The sequence below is a fragment of the Mycteria americana genome, assembly GCF_035582795.1.
Source record: "Mycteria americana isolate JAX WOST 10 ecotype Jacksonville Zoo and Gardens chromosome Z unlocalized genomic scaffold, USCA_MyAme_1.0 Scaffold_18, whole genome shotgun sequence".
Lineage (NCBI taxonomy): Eukaryota > Metazoa > Chordata > Aves > Ciconiiformes > Ciconiidae > Mycteria > Mycteria americana.
Genome location: NW_027445436.1, coordinates 3,884,426 through 3,903,647, shown reverse-complemented (window position 1 = coordinate 3,903,647; position 19,222 = coordinate 3,884,426). Strand labels below are relative to the sequence as shown.

The following is a 19,222-nucleotide window of genomic DNA, read 5'->3' as shown; positions in this document are numbered from 1 at the left end:
AAATGAAACCATTCTTCTTCCAGGTCACTCAACAGAGAGGGATCACAAGATGACTGTAACCTGGAATATGCATTCTCCAGAATACCACAAGGCCTAGGAAAGCTTGTGTTTCTTTCTTGTTAGCTGGTGGGGACATAGCTGTTATTTTATTGATCACATCCATAGGGATGTGATGACGTCCATCTTGCCATTTTATTCCCAAGAACTGGATCTCTTGTGCAGGTCCTTTGACCTTGCTTTGTTTTTAATGGCAAAACCAGTTTTCAGAAGGCTCTGGATTATTCTTTTCCCCTTCTCAAACACTTCCTTCACTGTGTCACCTCCACCCTCCATCAGACTTTCGCACTGGCCATGTTGGACTATGAAAGGGTGAGCGAGTCGTTGATCACTCCTTGACTCTCCAGTTGATGAATCAACTTATGGATGGGAACCAGGGAGTCTCGGTTGGTGCGATACTGCTCTCAGTGCACTGTCATGGTAGCAATTGGCACCTGCTGTTCTTCGACCCTCAGCAACCCCACCACAGATGGGTCCTCTGAGAGACCAGGCAAGCTAGACAGCTGTTTAATCTTCTCCGTACTCAAGGCAGCTATATCAAAAGCGCACCAGTACCCTTTTGGGTCCTTGAAATACCCTCTCCTGAGGTAGTCTATGCCAAGGATGCACAGAGTCTCTGGGCCAGGCACAATGGGGTGCTTTTGCCACTCATTCCCAGTTAGGCTTACCTCAGCCTCCAACACAGACAGTTCTTGGGATCCTCCTGTCACTTCAGAAATACAGATGGATTCTGCCCCTTTGTAATCTGATGGCATTAGAGTACACTGTACACCAGTGTCCACTAGAGCTTTATACTCCCCTGGGTCTGATGTGCCAGGCCATCAAATCCACACAGTCCAGTAAACCCGGTTGTCCCTTTCCTCCACCTGGCTGAAGGCAGGGCCCCTCTATTCCTCGTCAGAGTCTTCATTACTTGATTTTTGTAACTGCAAAACAGAAGTCCCTTCATCAGGGTCAAAAGTACTATCAGCCCTTCTACTCTTCCCAACAGACACTGGAGCAGTAATTTTCCTGGATGGATGCTTTTTGGCTGTTGTTTTTCCTTGCAGTTCCTGTACCCGAGCTTCTAGTCTCCAGGTAGGTTCACCATCCCACTTCCTCATGTCCTCCCCCTGGTCACGCAGGAAGAACCACAGGGTTGCACATGGTGTATGCCACTGGTACCCTTTCCCTTGAACAGAAAAAGGCTGACTCTTAATAGCTGAGGCCTTGGTTGGAGTGCATGAGGAAGACCTTATCGTTCTCGGCTTGCTCAGACATTTTTTGGGCCAGTTCCTTCACAGCCGAGACGCAGGCCCACATGGAGGAAGCAAGATTATCTTCGTATTCTCGGAGTTGTCTGGACAGTCCATCTATAGTTAGTGCCTCTGTGTCTGTCCATTATCGCCAGGGTGTGGGCGTATGACATCGGTGCATTTCGTACAAACTTTCACCACATGGACCATGTGCGCCAGATTTAATCCGGGTATTTGGATGCCTGGTCGTCATCCAGGTTGTTATAGATCACCTCCACCATGGCTAATTCCCTCAGATACCGGATGCCTCCCTCAATGGTGGTCCATTTGCTTCGGGAATTTGCAAGTTCTTCTTTGAAGGGATACCTGTCCTTCACACTTGACAGGAGTCGCCTCCAAAGGCTGAGGACTCCTGCCTTTTTTCCAATCCCTTTGTCAATGGCCTTATCCTTAGCAAGGGATCCCAGCTGCTGGGGTTCCTTACCCTCTAATTCCTGACTATTGGCCCCAATATCCCAGCATTGGGGTAACCAGCTGAGAATTAGCTCACCTGGCTGATGGCTGAAATCTTTTCATATATCTTGCAGCTCACTTAGGGATAGGGATCAGGTGGTTTCTGTCTCATTTATGATTTCAGTCCCTTCCTCCTCCTGTTCTTGTGATTGCTCTGCTGCAGAACAGGCTGCCTCTTCTGATTCTTTCTCCTGCTCCCTCTTAGGAGAAGCTGCTTCATCCCTTACTAAACGAGCTGACTTCCGCTTCCATTGTTTCTTTTTAGTTATAGGGGTGACTGATATAGTGTCTGGTTTAGCCATAGTGTCTGTTGGTATGTTTTCCCTCTCTTCTCCTTGAGGGTGCTGCATAATATCGAGCAGTGTTTGGTAGATGCTGACCAGGGCCCAGCACAGTGCGGTAAGTTGTGCCTCTTTGTAATAGCCAGGGCAATTTTTTTTTCAAACATTCTATCACTTCATCAGGATCCTGCAGTTGTTCGGGAGTGAAGTTCCAGACCATTGGAGGTGAGAAGTTCTCTAGATACCTGCCCATATTCTCCCACGTGCCTTGCCACCCATGACCATACTGTTGCGGAGCCTGGGTCATATTCCTAAATTGCTTGTTAACCTTAGACAAAACTGAAGCAATATTCCTAAGAAATACCAATAGAAGTATTTTGATTACCCAAGGATGTTCAAGATACTGAGAAGTTATTGTAACAAGGGAGAAAACATCACAGAAGAAGGTAGCGAAGGTGCCATTCTGTATTTCCTCCACAAAGAACGTCTCAGAGGAAGAAGTAGAATTGCTAATTGTCTCCATGAGATGGTACCCGAAGTACAGTAATGGCTTCAGTACAGAGCCCAAATACCAAATTAAGCTCAAGGTCACTGTTTTAATAACAAATCTCACATGCAAAACATCACCAATCACTGCAGAGCACAGCAAACTGCAAAAACCAACACCGATCTTTAACATGTACAGCAAAAAAAAGGGCATGGTGCAGATCAGATAAACTAATATCGAGAACAGACGAATCAATATTGTGACCCGCAACTGTTAACAGATATAAATCCCTTCTAATATGCTCTGGTTAATCTGTTATTATATCAAGCCCTTCGAGCCCCATGTTGGGCGCCAAAAAGGACTGTTGTGATTTAACTCTGGCTGGCAACTAAGCACCACACAGCCGCTCGCTCACTCCCCCCTGGTGGGATGGGGGAGAGAATCGGAAGGGTAAAAGTGAGAAAACTCGTGGGTTGAGATAAGAACAGTTTACTAACTGAAATAATAATAATAGTAATGAAAAAAAAAATAACAAAGAGAGAGAAATAAAACCCAAGAAAGACAAGTGATGCAAATGAAAAAATTGCTCAACACCAACCGACCGATGCTCAGCCTGTCCCCGAGCAGCGGCCCCCCCCGCCAACCTCCCCCCTACTTTTATTGCTGAGCATGATGTCATATGGTATGGAATATCCCTTTGGTCAGTTGGGGTCAGCTGTCCCAGCCGTGTCCCCTCCCAACTTCTCGTGCACCCCCAGCCTACTCGCTGGCGGGGTGGTGCGAGAAGCAGAAAAGGCCTTGACTCTGTGTAAGCACTGTTCAGCAATAACTAAAACATCCCTGTATTATCAACACTGTTTCCAGCACAAATCCAAAACATAGCCCCATACTAGCTACTGTGAAGAAAATTAACTCTATCCCAGCCAAAACCAGCACAGGCCAGGTTGGGGTCCCCCCACTTTTCCAGGCTGCAGAACAAGCCCTGACATGTTTGGGGGGGAGCGGACTTAAAGAGGGTGGAGGGGCACCAAAAGCGGGGGGGTGTGCGCAGACAAGTCGGAACACGCCCGAGGGCTACGGCCCTCTACTAGGAAGCCCACCCAGGGGTCCCTGGTACAAATCCTGTCATGCAAAGAAGAGCCCAATCCTGTGAGCCGGACTGAGAGACTCCTGCATCCAGCCCCGGCCCAACAAGATGACAGAATTACTGAGGCAAACTTTGGGGCAAAGGCATAAAAGTTAGACCCATTGTTGCAACAACTGCAGTCTGTGGAGAGAAGCCCATGCAGAAGCAGCTTTTCTGGCAGGAACTGTGACCGTGTGGGGGACCCACGCTGGAGCAGTCTGTTCCTGAAGGACTGTAACTGTAGCGGATTGATGCATGGACTCCGATCGAGGGGTAAATCGAAGACCCTTTATTGAAATATTACATGGCTTATATACTTTCTAATTGTTTGTACATGCACTACTGAGAGAACTCTTATTGGTTTATATGTCTTGTTCACGCGTCCTTCATGCGTCCCTTCAGCTAGTACGATTGGCTATCTTTTTGCAACTTTACAGTTCCTTTCTTCACAACAAAAAATCACGCGCTTGCTTATCTCCCACTCCTGCTCCTCATACACAGCCTCCTACCCTCGGACATGACCTGGATCCTCAGTACTTCAATCTTGTTAACCCTTTCACTCCCGCTATGCCTAATTCCTCCTCAATTCCCCCTTTTTGTTTTTCAGCAACATATATTTTTTGCACCATTTTCTGCAGCATTCCTTGGACACGTGACAATAAACAGGGTAAAAGCAGCAAGATACATAAAAATATACCGATAACCAATAACCCAGTTTTTAATAATGATTTAAGCCACCCACTTATCTCAATCCGCAAAGCAGGCGCTAACATTACTTTTTGTGTAGGTGTACATATTAACATGGATATCTGTTTAATATCATACGGGGTCAGTTCATAATTAAAAAACACGGTATTCAATAAACTCTGTACATATGGTGACCCAAGACCATAATCCATAACATTTTTTCACAGTTCTTTCACTAGTTCAAACGGCAACCCCTGCCATTCTGCCCGCCCCTGAGCGTCTCGAATTACAGGACACGCTATGAGAGCAGCAATATCCTGATCACCACTTTTTTCTGCTTGTTGCCACAACTTCTGCCAATGTTTCCTTGGATCATAATCTGTTTCAACACATTCAAAGTCCCCTCTATTTTTCTCCTTGTACGGGTCCTCTGCAAACAACGAATCCATATCCCTAGGTGACGGTGGTGGTGAAAAATCGGGCGAGGGAGGTGCAGTGGGCGCTCGTCCGTTAGCTGTGGCAGCCGCCGCTTCTTTTTGTCTTTCTCTTACAGTGGCTGCTGCAGCGGCAGCTGTAACAGTGCGATCTGCCTTCAGTTGCTTTAACGAGTCTGTAACTAAGCGCCACGTGGTTAACAAGCCCGTAGCACTAGAATCCCCCTTAGTAGCCGCGTCCCATAAAACCTGTCCAGCCGTTTCCCATGTACATATTTCAAAGATCTCAGTCAATTCTGGAGTTACACCTCGGCTTTTAAGCCAGGCGAGCAGCATGCGCAGTTGCGTCTCATTATACTTAATGCCGCACTTTTCTAATATCTTCTTAAACATAGTTACCACCGATTTTTCTTCTGCAGACATTGTTGCCCCCATTGTCCCTGGCTGCTCACCTGATCTAGGTGATTACTTTGTCCGGACTTTTCAGCTCTCCAACCGCTGATTATATGTTCAGCCAGACTTGTCCCTGGCTGCTCAGCTCTCCAACCGCTGATTATACGTTCAGTCAGGCTTGTCCCTGGCTGCTCACCTAATCCAGGTGATTACTTTGTCCGGATTTTTCAGCTCTCCAACCGCTGATTATACGTTCAGTCAGGCTTGTCCCTGGCTGCTCACCTAATCCAGGTGATTACTTTGTCCGGACTTTTCAGCTCTCCAACCGCTGATTATACGTTCAGCCAGGCTCCGCTACCGGTCGCTCTCTCCCGCGATTCTGTCCCACAGACTTCAAGTTTCTGTTCCGCAGACTTCAAGTCTCCTGTTCAGCAGACTTCAAGTCGCTGTTCGGCAGACTTCAAGTCGCTGTTCGGGCGCCATTTGTAGCGGATTGATGCACGGACTCCGATCGAGGGGTAAATCGAAGACCCTTTATTGAAATATTACATGGCTTATATACTTTCTAATTGTTTGTACATGCGCTACTGAGAGAACTCTTATTGGTTTATATGTCTTGTTCACGCGTCCTTCATGCGTCCCTTCAGCTAGTACGATTGGCTATCTTTTTGCAACTTTACAGTTCCTTTCTTCACAACAAAAAATCACGCGCTTGCTTATCTCCCACTCCTGCTCCTCATACACAGCCTCCTACCCTCGGACATGACCTGGATCCTCAGTACTTCAATCTTGTTAACCCTTTCACTCTCGCTATGTGGAAGAATGGTTAAATGATAAAGGACACAGCTTAATTGATGTGAGCAATCCAGCCTTTGATGGGGCCTGGGAGCCAGAGATCAAGGTAAAATTCCCTTGAGAACAGCAGGAGTACTTGGTAAAGCAAGATAAGCGGGACTAAGCCTGGGAAAGTGCTGATAAACCCCCCTTTGTGAACAGTGCGTGAACGGCAACTTTGTACCAATCATATAATTGTTTTAAGCGCGTGGACAAGTATAGTTATCCAATAGAATAGTCGCTGTTAGCGCATGCTTTGCTTAGCTTCTATATAAACCTGTTAAGTAATCTGAATAAACGAGAATGACCATACTCATATTGAGATTCATCGTTACTCCGGGTCCGTCTCCCACTCCGACATCTGGTAGCAGAGGACGGTTACGCACCGATGAAATCTCCGTGACTGCGGTAAGCAGCTAGAGGAGGGGAGTGGGAAACCACGGCTGAGAGAAGCGCTGCCTGGGGCAAGAAGCAGGGCAGACGCCGGTGTGAGGTCGCTCCTCACCTCTCAGGCGCAGTGATGGAAACAGAAGCTGCGGCCACGTTGCTCACTGGAATCCTCTCTAAGAGAGGGATAGAAGCACCAGTGAAGCAGTTAATAAGGTTGATTAAGTTGGGACAATGTTGGGGTCAATTTTCTGACACCTGCATGTTATTTTCCGTATCGGAATGGCGAGATTTTGGAGGAACAATGTGGCAGAAAACAATAGAGGGGGATGAAAAGGACGAAAAGGAAATAAAGGCGGTTCGTGGACTCTGGAACACTGTCTTGGAAACTTTGAAAGCGATGAAGGCGGAGAGGGAAGTAGCTTGCGCTGCTGCCCAAATGTTAGGTCCGGGAGTGTCTAAAGATAAGCCCGAAAACAAACCGGGACCTATTGCGCGATTTTTTGGGCTGCCTGCCGTGAGAGGCGCGTCTGGAACTGTCTGTAAAAATGTTTCTGAACTGCGTGTTATGGCGGAATCAATGCCAGAGCCAGAAAAGGCGGAAGTTCCTGTTAGCAGAGTTAATGCAAACTGTGAAGCAAATGCGGAAGTAGCTCCGCCAAAACCCCCTGGAGGGGCGGGAGTGACAAAACCTAATGACTTGGGCGGAACAGCCTGCCAACTTCCCCCTGCAGCTCCGCCCAGTGAACCACCCTCCGCGCCTCCGTTGCCGCCCTCATCCTCGTTCTATCCGCCTCTACCTCCCTCTACGGAATCCTCTGGAACTACCACATCACCTAACGGGGAGGAGCTGCCACAATCCTCTGATGCCACTGGAAAACTGTTGCAAGCAGTTCTGAAACGTCTTGATACTCTGGAATTACAAACAAAAAGGAAAGGAGAAGCTGTGCCTCCATGTTTAATGAACCTTCCAGCGCTCCCTAGAACCACACGCTGGAGTGGTGTCATCAAAGATGCAATTCTAGGACACTGGAAGACTGTGGGGGGGGGCTAAAGGCCCTGCGACATTAGCGTTTCCGGTTGTACAGGAAAACGGGCAAGGAAAGTGGAAAAAAAAAAAGCCAAATATGGATTATATTGCAACTGGTATCCTCTTATGTATGCATATACAAAGGATGATTAGCTGTAAAGCCTTCTGTGAGACATTTTATATGGAAAACTATTTACAAAATGTATCGGGTTGCACCAGACAGCTGCCTAAATTCTGGAATGAATATCTGCTAACCATTTATATGCCAAGATTGTCATTCACAGTTACTTTGTAACTGTATCCAGACCACTAAAGCAAAAACATTATTTGGCAAGTATTATTATTTCATTATTAATAATTATTATTGCATTATAATATAATAAATAAAATTAAATATAAAATTAATTTTCATTATAATATTAAATCAATATTATTTCATTATTAACCATTATTATTTCATTATAATATTAAATAAAATTAAATATAAATTTAAATATAATATTAAATATAAAATTAAATTAAAATTAATAAATTTATTTAATTAAAATTACTAAAATTAAATTTTATTAAATTGTTATTTAAAATTATTACATTAAATATAATATTAAATTAAATATAATATTAAATATGAAATTAAATTTCATTATAATATTAAATCAATATTATTTCATTATTGATCATTATTGAATTTTTGTGAATGGTAATATGAAAAACTACTCAAGTTCTAGAGATGACTGAGAAGGATTGTCGTGCATAGTACTACTTAGTTATTGTAACTTTTCATTGCTTAAATTACAGTTAAAGGTTTTTTTTTCCTTTTTCACGTTTTAAGCATCTTGATCCTATGACCTAGACATACAGTACTCAAAAAAAAAAAAAAAAAAAAAAAAAAAAAGAAAGGGTCAAGGGTCTTCCCCCAGATTGCGATGATGAACCTACCCTCCTCAGTATTACTGAGAGAGTGTTCCTGTCCCTGCTCATACCTGGGGGGGCAGCAGGACGAGCCCTGAAACAGGTTGGGCAATTAGCCTGTTGGGCTGAGAAACAAGCAAATGTCACTACCCAGGTAATAGAAACGTTATTAGAGGATCAAAATAGCTTACGCCACGCAATTTTGCAAAATAGAGCAGCAATTGATTTTTTGTTATTAGCCCAAGGTCATGGTTGTGAGGATTTTGAAGGCATGTGTTGTATGAACCTGTCTGATCACAGTGAATCAATTCACAAACAACTACAATGGCTGAAAGAGCATGTCAACAAAATTCGACAAAATCAGGGGTTTTTTGATGAGTGGTTAACCAGTTTGTTTGGGTCCTTACCATCATGGCTGAAGAGTTTGTTAGCTGAGGGATTACGACTTTTAATAATTTTAGTTATCATAGGTCTGTGTTTTTGTGTAGCATGTAGCTGTGTCAAAAAGGCTTTTAGAACCATGATAAATCATGCCTGGATCGCTCAAAAACAAGAAGGGGGAATTGTGGAAGAATGGTTAAATGATAAAGGACACAGCTTAATTGATGTGAGCAATCCAGCCTTTGATGGGGCCTGGGAGCCAGAGATCAAGGTAAAATTCCCTTGAGAACAGCAGAAGGAGTACTTGGTAAAGCAAGATAAGCGGGACTAAGCCTGGGAAAGTGCTGATAAACCCCCCTTTGTGAACAGTGCGTGAACGGCAACTTTGTACCAATCATATAATTGTTTTAAGCGCGTGGACAAGTATAGTTATCCAATAGAATAGTCGCTGTTAGCGCGTGCTTTGCTTAGCTTCTATATAAACCTGTTAAGTAATCTGAATAAACGAGAATGACCATACTCATATTGAGATTCATCGTTACTCCGGGTCCGTCTCCCACTCTGACACCGCTATGCCTAATTCCTCCTCATGTAACCCATGGAAAGGATCCATGCTGCAGCAGTTCATGAAGGACTGCAGCCCATGGGAAGGACCCATGATGGAGCAAGGGAAAAGTGGGACGAGGAAGGAGCGGAAGAGAGGAGCTGCTATGGACTGACTGCAACCCCCATTTCCCATCTCCCCTGCACTGCTTGGGGTCAGGGGAGAGGAAGTAGAAGAGTTGGGAATGAGGGACTGGAGTTAAGCCTGGGAAGAAGGGGTGGGGGCAAGTTGTTTTAGTTTTTTGTCTTTGTTTCTCACTATCCTACTCTATTTTTAATTGGCAATAAATTAAATTAATTTTCCCCAAGTCCAGTCTGTTTTGCTCGTGATGGTAATTGGTAAGTGATCTCCCTGTCTTTATCTCGACCCACGAGCCTTTTTTTTTTCCTTCTTATTTTCTCCCCCTTCTTGCTGAGGAGGGGGAGTGACAGAGCAGCTGGGTGGGGGTCTGGCAGACAGCCAAGGTCAACACACCACAACATGCTTGTAAGTCTGACGTAGGTGCACTGTCTCACTTTCTCATGTCCTCCCTGTGGTTGTGCAGATAGAATCACGGGGCGGCATGCAGTGTGCCTTGAGCAGAGAAAGGTTGACTCCATGTGGCTCCCTTGATAGCTGAGATGCTCGCCTTTATGGGCAAGGAGGAAGACATATTTTCTTCAAGTTGCTGGAACTGGCAGGACAGTCTCTTCACAGCTGAGACACAGGCCCGTGAGGGCAAGGAGGAAGAGACATTCTCTTTGAATCACCAGAGCTGGTAGGACAGTCTCTCCACAGTTGGTGCCTTGATGTCTGTTCAGTCCATTATCGCCAGGGTGTTGGTATAGAACACCGATGTGTTCTGTACTAATCTCTGCCACATGGCCTGTGTGCACTGCACTTCATCCGGATCTTTGGAGCCCTGATTGTTGTTCAGGTCACTGTAGATGTTCTGTACCACTGCTAATTCCCTCAGGTACTGGATATCTTGCTTAGCGGTGGTCCACTTGCCTCAGTAGTTTACAGGATGTATCTTCCTTGAGGATACCTTGCCTTCATGCTTGACAGGAGCCACCTTCAGAAGCTGCAGATTATTGCCCCTCTTATGATCCCTTTTCTGATTCCCCAGTCCCTAGCTAGGGCCCATCCCAGCTGATGAGCTTCCCCACCTTCTAATTCCTGACTGTGGCCCCAGTATCCCAGCACTGGAGCAACCAGGCAGCAATCTGCTAGCCTGGCTGGCAGCTGTAATCTTTCCGCATATCTCACAGCTCCCTCTCAGGAGGATCTGCTTCCTCCCTTACTAACTGGGTCAATCTCTGCTTCCATGTTCCATTGTTTCTTCTTGACCACAGGAGCAACTGTTATAGTTGAGGGTTGGGTCTCTGGTTTAGCCACAGTGCCTGTTTGTATATCCTCAGATCCAGCGACCCTCACAGTGTCCATTTGTATGTCCTCAGATCCAGCAACCCTCTTGTTCCTTTGAGGATGTTGAACACAGGCATGGTAGACATAGACCAGTCCCCAACACAGTGCTAGAAATTGCTGTCTGTCTTTAGTGTAGGGAAGGCATCCTTCCTCCAAGTGGTCTGCCATTTCAACAGGTTTCCATGCCTGTTCAAGTGTAAACTCCTAGGCCATCAGAGGTAAAAACCGCTCTAGACACCTGCCCGAACTCTTCCACACACCTTGCCACCCAGGAATCAACTGCCTCAGGGCACGTTTTTGTGTGTCATCCCCAACTTGTTGGTTACTGGAGGTTCCACCAAAATTTGAACTCGGATTATTGGATTCAGAGTCTGAGGTGGCAGCAATGGGCGCAGGGCGGCAGCGGTGGGGGGCCACAGGGGCTCTATTGTTACCCTTACAAACAGTCAATGCGAAAATCAAAATCGGACTCACAGCACACACCAGTATGAACATTTTTATTATGTAGAGATATTCAAGAAACTGAGGGACCATTGCAACAAGGCTGGAAAGACCTATTCTGGAGAAGAGGGGGAAGGTCTAATTGCTGATTGTCTCCACCAGATGGTTCATGGAGTATTGGGACAGCAGCAATGCAGAGGCCAAATGCCAGACCAGGCTCAAGGCCACTGCTTTTATCACAGGTCTCCCAGGCAAAACAAAACAACACAGCAAACAGAAAAGGCTGAAAGCAGCCATTATCAAACCCTGCCATATAACTGCTATAAAATGTCTAGCACACTCCGATCAAACCTGTTGTTATCTCGAACCCCTTCGAGTCCCACGCTGGGCACCAAAAAAGACTGTGGTGGGCACCATGGCTAGCAGCCAAGCACCCACATAACCGCTCTCTCACCCCCACCCCACACCACTGCTGCAGTGGGAGAGGGGAGAGAATAGAGCATTGCAGGTTCAGATGAAGTGTAACCCCTGTTTTTCCCTTTGTCGGGTTAGTCTTCAGCTGGATCAGTGCCCTGATCCATTTCACAACAGGAGGAGGGCAGAACTGGCTCTTGTAGCTGAGTCCTGGTTTGTGACATTTTAAACTGTGCAGGGATCATCTGTCTTGCTTTTATTCTAGAGTTTTCCATTAAAGTTGTACAATTATTTCTTAGTAAAACAGACTTTAAAATTTGTGATGGTCTGTTATGTGCCATTTTAACCTTTAAATAAAGCAGATGTATAAGCCTTTTCTGAATGTTTTGTTTCAATTCCTTTGTTAGCATATACACATCTAAAATTCAGGGTCTTGTATTTGTTTTTATAGTATTTCAGTTTTGGTACAAGGTACAGATTATAACTGGGTTTATGTATTTTATTCTATATCAAAGATGTCCTTAGAACATCAGATCCTGGATCTGGTCTTTCTTCTGTCTTTACATTTTTAATTGAGTTTATAACTACATAGGAACTTATACTTTTGGTATTGTTTTAGAAATCTTAAACTATTACAAGAACAGAGATTTTAAGTGGTTATAAAAGCAACTTTGTTCCCTTTTCTTCTTACAAGCAGATGCACGTATGCTAGAAATGAAAACTACACCTTAATAGCTATTTACTGTCTGCCTACTGACTTGATTGTAGTGGATTTAGATCTGTTGTTTGCTTCTAGGGGCAGAAGACTGAGCTCTGTGACTAGGAGTGTTAGGCAACTTGGTTCCTTCAGTGAATCTGAAATAAAGGCACGAAGTAGGTACTTGTCTCTCAACTGCATTTTGAAACTGCATTGCTTGGTTTTCATTATAGATATTTCTGGCTTGCTAAGTTTGACAGCAACTACAACCAGCAAATACATTCGTGAATTACCATTTTTATTAGTGCATTCTTGGTACTACAGAAGTGGGCTTTAAGTTGTACTTCAGATTAAAACAATGAGCAGAGCTGATACAAGATTAAGGCTTTGAGTGCAGTTTAGAGGTACTTGACTCTTTCTGGCCTTAAAAGAGCTTGTCAGGGAAAGGAAAAGGTTGGGTTTTTTCTGCTCCCAGGTGGGGAAGCTGAGGTGCAAAGAGGTCAAGTGACTTTTCTAAGGTCATGCAACAGGTCACTATCAGAGCCAGAAGTAATGTAAGTAAAGAAGCTGGTAGCAGCCGGGCAGTCTACCCTGGGCCATGCTCTCTGGAGGTGTTAGTGATGATGTCTTCTTTGTAGTTGCTTAAACTGACTTGTTTCTTATAGTTTGTTTCTGTTTTCTCACTGTTACCAGTGCTGTATTGTTGTTCTCCTTTTATGTCTTTATGATTTAAGAAAAGAGCATTGTTGTGTGAAAATGTGGAAATTGGCTGTCCAACCTTTAGGTTTACTGTAGGCTAACAATAGCTAGATAATCAGGAAAGGGCATTGAATATCCCACAATCTTTTTTTTTTTTTTTAATGTTTCCCTGTAATACATTATGGAGAGAGATATTTTGGAGACTACATGTTTTGAGATAATAAAGCAATGGCAGTTCTAGTGTCCAAAAGATTTTGGATTAAAGGAGGCTATTCATCAGGTTCTGGTATGGTATGTCTGACCAAGGTATATGGTATCAGATTGAGGCATCTTTTCCCACTGTGAGATGGAGTAGCTCTAAGAAAGGTGTTCAGGATATCAATTAAGAAACAGGTTGCTACAAGCCTTGTACTAAAACTAAGATAAAAATTAGCTGTTAACTGAAACAAAACAATCACTTTTCCAGGACTGTTATTTTGACTAGTCTTCACATAGCTAACCAATAATTTAGGCAGATTTTATAGTAAGGTATTACCTTCCAAGTAGGTATAGCTTATTTGTTGATGTCATAAAACATGTCAGTAGTGTTTTGATATTATACATGACTGCAGATGGATATTGACTCTGTTAAGAATTGGAGTAATTGTCCTTGCAGAAGGAAATTGGCATGCCTTGTTGCACAAATTTTTTATCAAAAGTCAAGGAAACCTCTTTGGGTCCTTAGAAAATACTAATATGAAGCATATTTGTTAGTGATTTGCCATCTCGGATAGAATTGTCACCTGTAGCATATATGTAACAGGAATCTAGGCAACTATTATACTTATTTTTCTTGAAAATGTTATTTAAGGCAAATATGTTTGTTTTCTATTTCCAAGAGAAGTTAAAAATATTTTGAAACATCCCTATTTTATGTTTATAGCTCTTTGGCTGGAAAAAAGATCTTTAAAACATTAGCTACATCTCTAGCGTACAAGCTTTCTAGTTAGATTTAAGCCTTCTGGTAATTGCACTTTTGAAGTATTCCCTGAAATTCCTCTCTGAGCACTATTTCTGTGCCATTTAAGTCCTATTTAATTAGACATATGTGTGACAACAGGCCAACAGCAAAGTTTCATTATAAGAGAAGCGATGAATAGAATAGATACACTAATTCTTCTTGGAAGACTCTGTTTACAGTGTATGTTCAGATAACATTATTTTATTAGGTCATACCATCTAGTAGCAATATTCTGATCAGCATACCACTTACTTGGTATGTTAAGGGGTTAAGTGGTACTTCCGTGATATATAAAGTTGTACTGGGTGTACATGGAAAGGTTTTGGTAGCAGGGGGCTCCATTTCTTGTATTAGAGTATTTAGTATAGTTAAATACCACCTGTTGATATTTTATCCATTTTAGTTTATTCAACTGCAGAATTGCAACTCTTCCCCTCCCTCTCAAGAAAGAAAATCTCTAAGAATTGGAACCACATGATATCTCTTGAAGAGACTCAATAACTGAGAAGATAAATTTAGCAGAAGCCACTTGGCTGGTTAACACCAGGGGATCTGCTAACCAACCTGGCCCTGCCCAAACAAAGCCCCTGCATACTGTGGGAGGAGATAAGGTTCTGGTAGTGCACGTAGGGAACCGGCTAAGGTTCTGGTAGTGCACATAGGGAACTGGCTGGGAAAGGCAGCATGGGTTGCCCCCTGCTCAGGAAAAGACAAAACATTTGTGGGACTGCTTTCGCCCAAGTACCTGGGTGCACTTGGTAAGTAATGCGTGAGGATGGGGAAATCTGGTGTGTGCATCAATGAGACTTAATCTTGGGGGAAAATGACCCACAATTTGAGTTGTATGTTATAGGAAGTAATGCAGCAGGAACCACTTGAAAAAATGGAGGATGAGTCTCACAAGAAAATGAGCAAGTGCAGTAGTGATCCAACCCGAACTGGTTTTGATGCCCAACAACCCAACACAACATGCCGCCTCTCCTGTCCTGAGTGACCACGGTAACTGGTTAGAGCCCAAGTCATGGACTAAATGAACGGAACAGACTTTTATGGACATTTGAATGGACATTTTTTGGGGATGCCCCATAGACTAAGGGAATTATATCAGTGTATATGTCAAAGGACGGGGGGGCGGGTCGTTGATGAGGATATATTGGATAGTGTAGGACCTGAGCATGTGTGGTGGGTTGACCCTGGCTGGACGCCATGTGCCCACCAAAGCCGCTCTATCACTCCCCCTCCTCAACTGGACAGGGGAGAGAAAATATAATGAAAGGCTTGTGGGTTGAGATAAGGACAGGGAGAGATCACTCACCAATTACTGTGACAGGCAAAACAGACTCAACTCGACTAAAAAATTAATTTAATTTTTGCCAATCAAATCAGAGTAGGGTAATGAGAAATAAAAACTAAATCTTAAAACACCCCCCCACACACACCTCTACCTTCTTCCTGGGCTCAACTTTACTCCTGATTTTCTCTACCTCCTCCCCCCGAGCGGCGCAGGGGGACGAGGAATGGGGGTTGCAGTCAGTTCATCACACGTTGTCTCTGCCGCTCCTTCCTCCTCAGGGGGAGGACTCCTCACACTCTTCCCCTGCTCCAGCATGGGGTCCCTCCCACAGGAGACAGTCCTCCACAAACTTCTCCAACGTGGGTCCTTCCCATGGGCTGCAGTTCTTCAGGAACAGACTGCTCCAGTGTGGGTCCCCCACGGGTTCACAAGTCCTGCCAGCAAACCTGCTCCAGTGTGGGCTCCTCTCTCCATAAGTACACAGGTCCTGCCAGGAGACTGCTGGCAGGAGAGCCCAGCATGGGCTCTCCACTTGGTCACAGCCTCCTTTGGGCACATCCACCTGCTCTGGCGTGGGGTCCTCCATGGGCTGCAGGTGGATATCTGTTCCACCATTAACCTCCATGGCCTGCAGGGGGACAGCCTGCCTCATCATGGTCTTCACCACAGGCTGCAGAGGAATCTCTGCTCCGGCACCTGGAGCACCTCCTCCCTCTCCTTCTTCACTGACCTTGGTGTCTGCATAGTTATTTCTCTCACATGTTCACACTCCTCTCTTCTGACTCCCGCTGGTGTTGTGCAGGTTTTTTTCCCCCCTTCTTAAATATGTTATCACAGAGGCGCTACCACCATCAATGATTGGCTCAGCCTTGGCCAGCAGCAGGTCCATCTTGGAGCCAGCTGGCATTGGCTCTATTGGACATGGGGGAAGCTTCTGGCATCTTCTCACAGAAGCCACTCCTGTAGCCCCCCCCACTACCAAAACCTTGCCACGCAAACCCAATACAGCATGACACAAATGGTATGGAATAAGGGGTGGAGATTGTACTGGGTCTGGCTGGGATGGAGTTTGCTTTCTTCATAGCAGCTTGTATGGTGCTGTGTTTTGGATTTGTGGCTAAACCAGTGCTGATAACACACCAGTGTTTTACCTATTGCTGAACAGTGCTTGCAGAGCATCAAGGCATTCTCTCTTTCCCACTCTGCCCTGCCCCCCCCCCCCCCAGCAAGAAGGGTAGGGGTGAGCAAGATGTTGGGAGGGGGCACAGCTGGGACAGCTGACCTGAATTGGCCAAAGGCATATTCCATACCATATGTCATGCTCAGTAATAAAAAATGGGGTAGAGGAAGAAGAGTGGGGGGAGAGTTTGTCTTCCAAGGTGGCCGTTGCTCAGAGACTGCCTAGGCATTGGTCTGCTTGTGGGAGGTGGTGAGTGATGATTGCCTTTGCATCGCTTGGTGGTGTTTGCTTTTTGTTTCCTCTTTCCTTCAATTTTCCACTGTCTTTATCTCGATCCACGAGCTTTCTCGGTTTTGCTCCTCTTATTCTCTCCCCCATCCCGCTCTTGGGGGGGTCTGAGCAGGCAGCTGTGTGGGTGCTTGGCTGCTGGCCAGGGTCAACCCACCACACACATTATACAAATTTAATAAAAAAACAAACCACCCAGACTGCTACAAAAAGAGAGGTTCTCCTTTCCCTAAAGTCCTCTGCTGTACAGTCCCAGTGCCTACCCCAAAATAGTAAAAAACTGTTACTTTTGTTCTAACTCACCCTATGACTGCTCAGTGGTTAGATTCAATAGAGAAGGTGCAGGTGGAACGGACCAAACCTTCAGCATCATACCAGTTAGGCCACACTAAATATGGCAGGAAACCACACCCTCAGCTTTAACTAGACCTTTCCCAACATTGCAAGTCATACACTCTTAAAAAGAAGCTACATCTTCACACCCTTTCTTTCCCATGGGGCATTTATTTTTATTAGACACTGCATAAACCCCTCACCTTCCAGGGTTTGGATTCATGAAGCTAACCATAGGACTATCTTTGCAGGTTAGTGTTTTAATAACCTGATTGCACATTTACAGGCAACAAAAACATATATGCGTGCATAATAGATATACCCACATCTGCAAATATAAATGTAAGTTTTTCCACAAGTGTCTAAACTTAGATTTCAAAAACCCTAGGTAGGCCCTGAATTAAAACATAACTGGGATTTGCTTACTACTCTGTGATAAATATGGATTTATGAGTCTATTTGCAAGTACTTGATTTGGCAAAGCTTGGCAATTCTCAATACATGTAGGGCTGGTAGTTAAATTTATTCTGGCTCCCCCTCTTTAGTTTTTCTTTTCCCCAGATGCTTCATTAAACTTTAATCATTCAAGCTGAAACATACAGGCTATCACAGGATGATTTTTATTCTTTGAATGTATCAGCTAAAATAGAACAGCTATTTCCAAGAATAAATTTAGAAAAACTGATTTTTTTTTTCTGATCCAACACTGAAACCATGTTCTTATGTTAATAATAAATTCAAGTCCCTGTGCTTTCAAACAAGAGCTTCAATTGTCCGAGATATGCCACTTCCTGTCATCAGGCTTAACCAAACCCGACCAAGTTAAAGGGCCTTTAGAAAAAACTCCATTTTCACATGCTCTGTCAGGACTCATTATTTTGGCAGATGACTACTTTGAAGAGTGCAGAGTGCGCTGCAGGAGTGTACAGCTTTTCACACCGACCAGGCTACCAGCCGCTGGGCTCAGAGACGAAGTGAAATTGTCACCCCTCCGCTCGGGAGCTGCTGCCTTCCAGGCCAGGAGTCGTGAGGGTGCGCCCAAATCTGCTCACTCCCGGCGGTCTTCCACAGAGGGGCCAGCAGCCCCAGAGAGCACCGCAGGGAGCACTGGCCAAAGGCAGAGGGAGAGTGGGAGTGACTCAACAAGGGTGTGCAACAGCCCGTGCACGCAGCCAACTTCTGACCTTTTTTTTTTCTCAGCATGTTAAAAAAAAAACCAAAAACTTGTACTAAGTATCCTGGGTGCTACAGAGTGTTCGGCACCTGCTCATTTAAATGAGTATCTAAGTACACTCTCCAAAGCCATGTCTGCCCTACCGAGGTGCGTCTTCCCGATTAATCTGTCCCTTGAGAGACCGCAACGAAAGTTACGAAATTATTTTTTCGCCTCCTGCGGGATCCCAAAACCGCCTTTCCCTATCGCCGCTCCCTTTTCGGCTACCGAAACTCGATGGGGAGTTAAACGTCACTGGATACCCGCACCTCACGGCAGCTCTCCTCGGGGGCTCCCCCGCAGCCCCGCCGGGCTCCTCCCGCCCTTACCTTGATGCCCTGCTGCTGACTGGTCAGGGTCAACTTGGACTCATCCAGAAGCAAAACTTCGCAATAAAATTTCTCTGGGGCAGCGCAGAAACAATCCATCCCCGCTGCGATGGCCGAGGATGAGGCGAAGAGGAGGGAGGGGCTGAGATTCAGCCGAAGCTGGGCCGCGCTCGGCTCTGCACCCCGCCGGGGCGGCTGGAAGCCGACGGCTGCTAAGGCGCAGCGCCCAGCCCTGCGGGGGAGTCCCCTGCTGCGTCCATCCCGCAGAAGAGCCTGGGCAGGGGTGCCGGAAGCTCCCTGTGTAAAAGGGGGAGGAAAAAATCCTGCGGTAGGAAAGAACCCAGGGCACAGCCCTCGTCCGCGGGCAGCTCGCCGCTCTGCGCCCCCCGGCTCGCTGTCACGGCGGCTCCCACCCCCGCCGCCCCAGGGAGGCACCAAGGCACCCACCCGCCCCGTCTACGCACATTTCCTCGCCTCTTCTTTGGGTAGAGGAGCGGGCGCCGAGGAAGCCCTCTCCACCGCGGCGAGGGGTGGGGTGGGGGGAGGAGCCCCAGTCAGACGAGCGC

General features: G+C 45.5%; 1 protein-coding gene across 4 annotated transcripts in view; it reads right to left on the bottom strand.

Moving 5' to 3' along the window:
* The window catches only part of LOC142402959 (adenomatous polyposis coli protein-like), a 185,389-nt gene that overhangs the window by 165,470 nt on the left and 697 nt on the right, over nt 1-19,222 (bottom strand). The window contains exons 1-2 of one of the 4 annotated variants that reach the window (XM_075488937.1): nt 19,121-19,202; nt 18,657-18,953 (exon numbers count right to left, since the gene is read on the bottom strand). The exons of 1 other annotated variant lie outside the window; for it this stretch is intronic. The gene's annotated coding sequence lies outside the window, so the exon portion shown is untranslated. Of the gene's footprint in view, nt 1-18,656; nt 18,954-19,120; nt 19,203-19,222 lie in introns of those variants that run through there. 2 more of the 4 variants (XM_075488939.1, XM_075488949.1) reach the window with 2 other exon arrangements.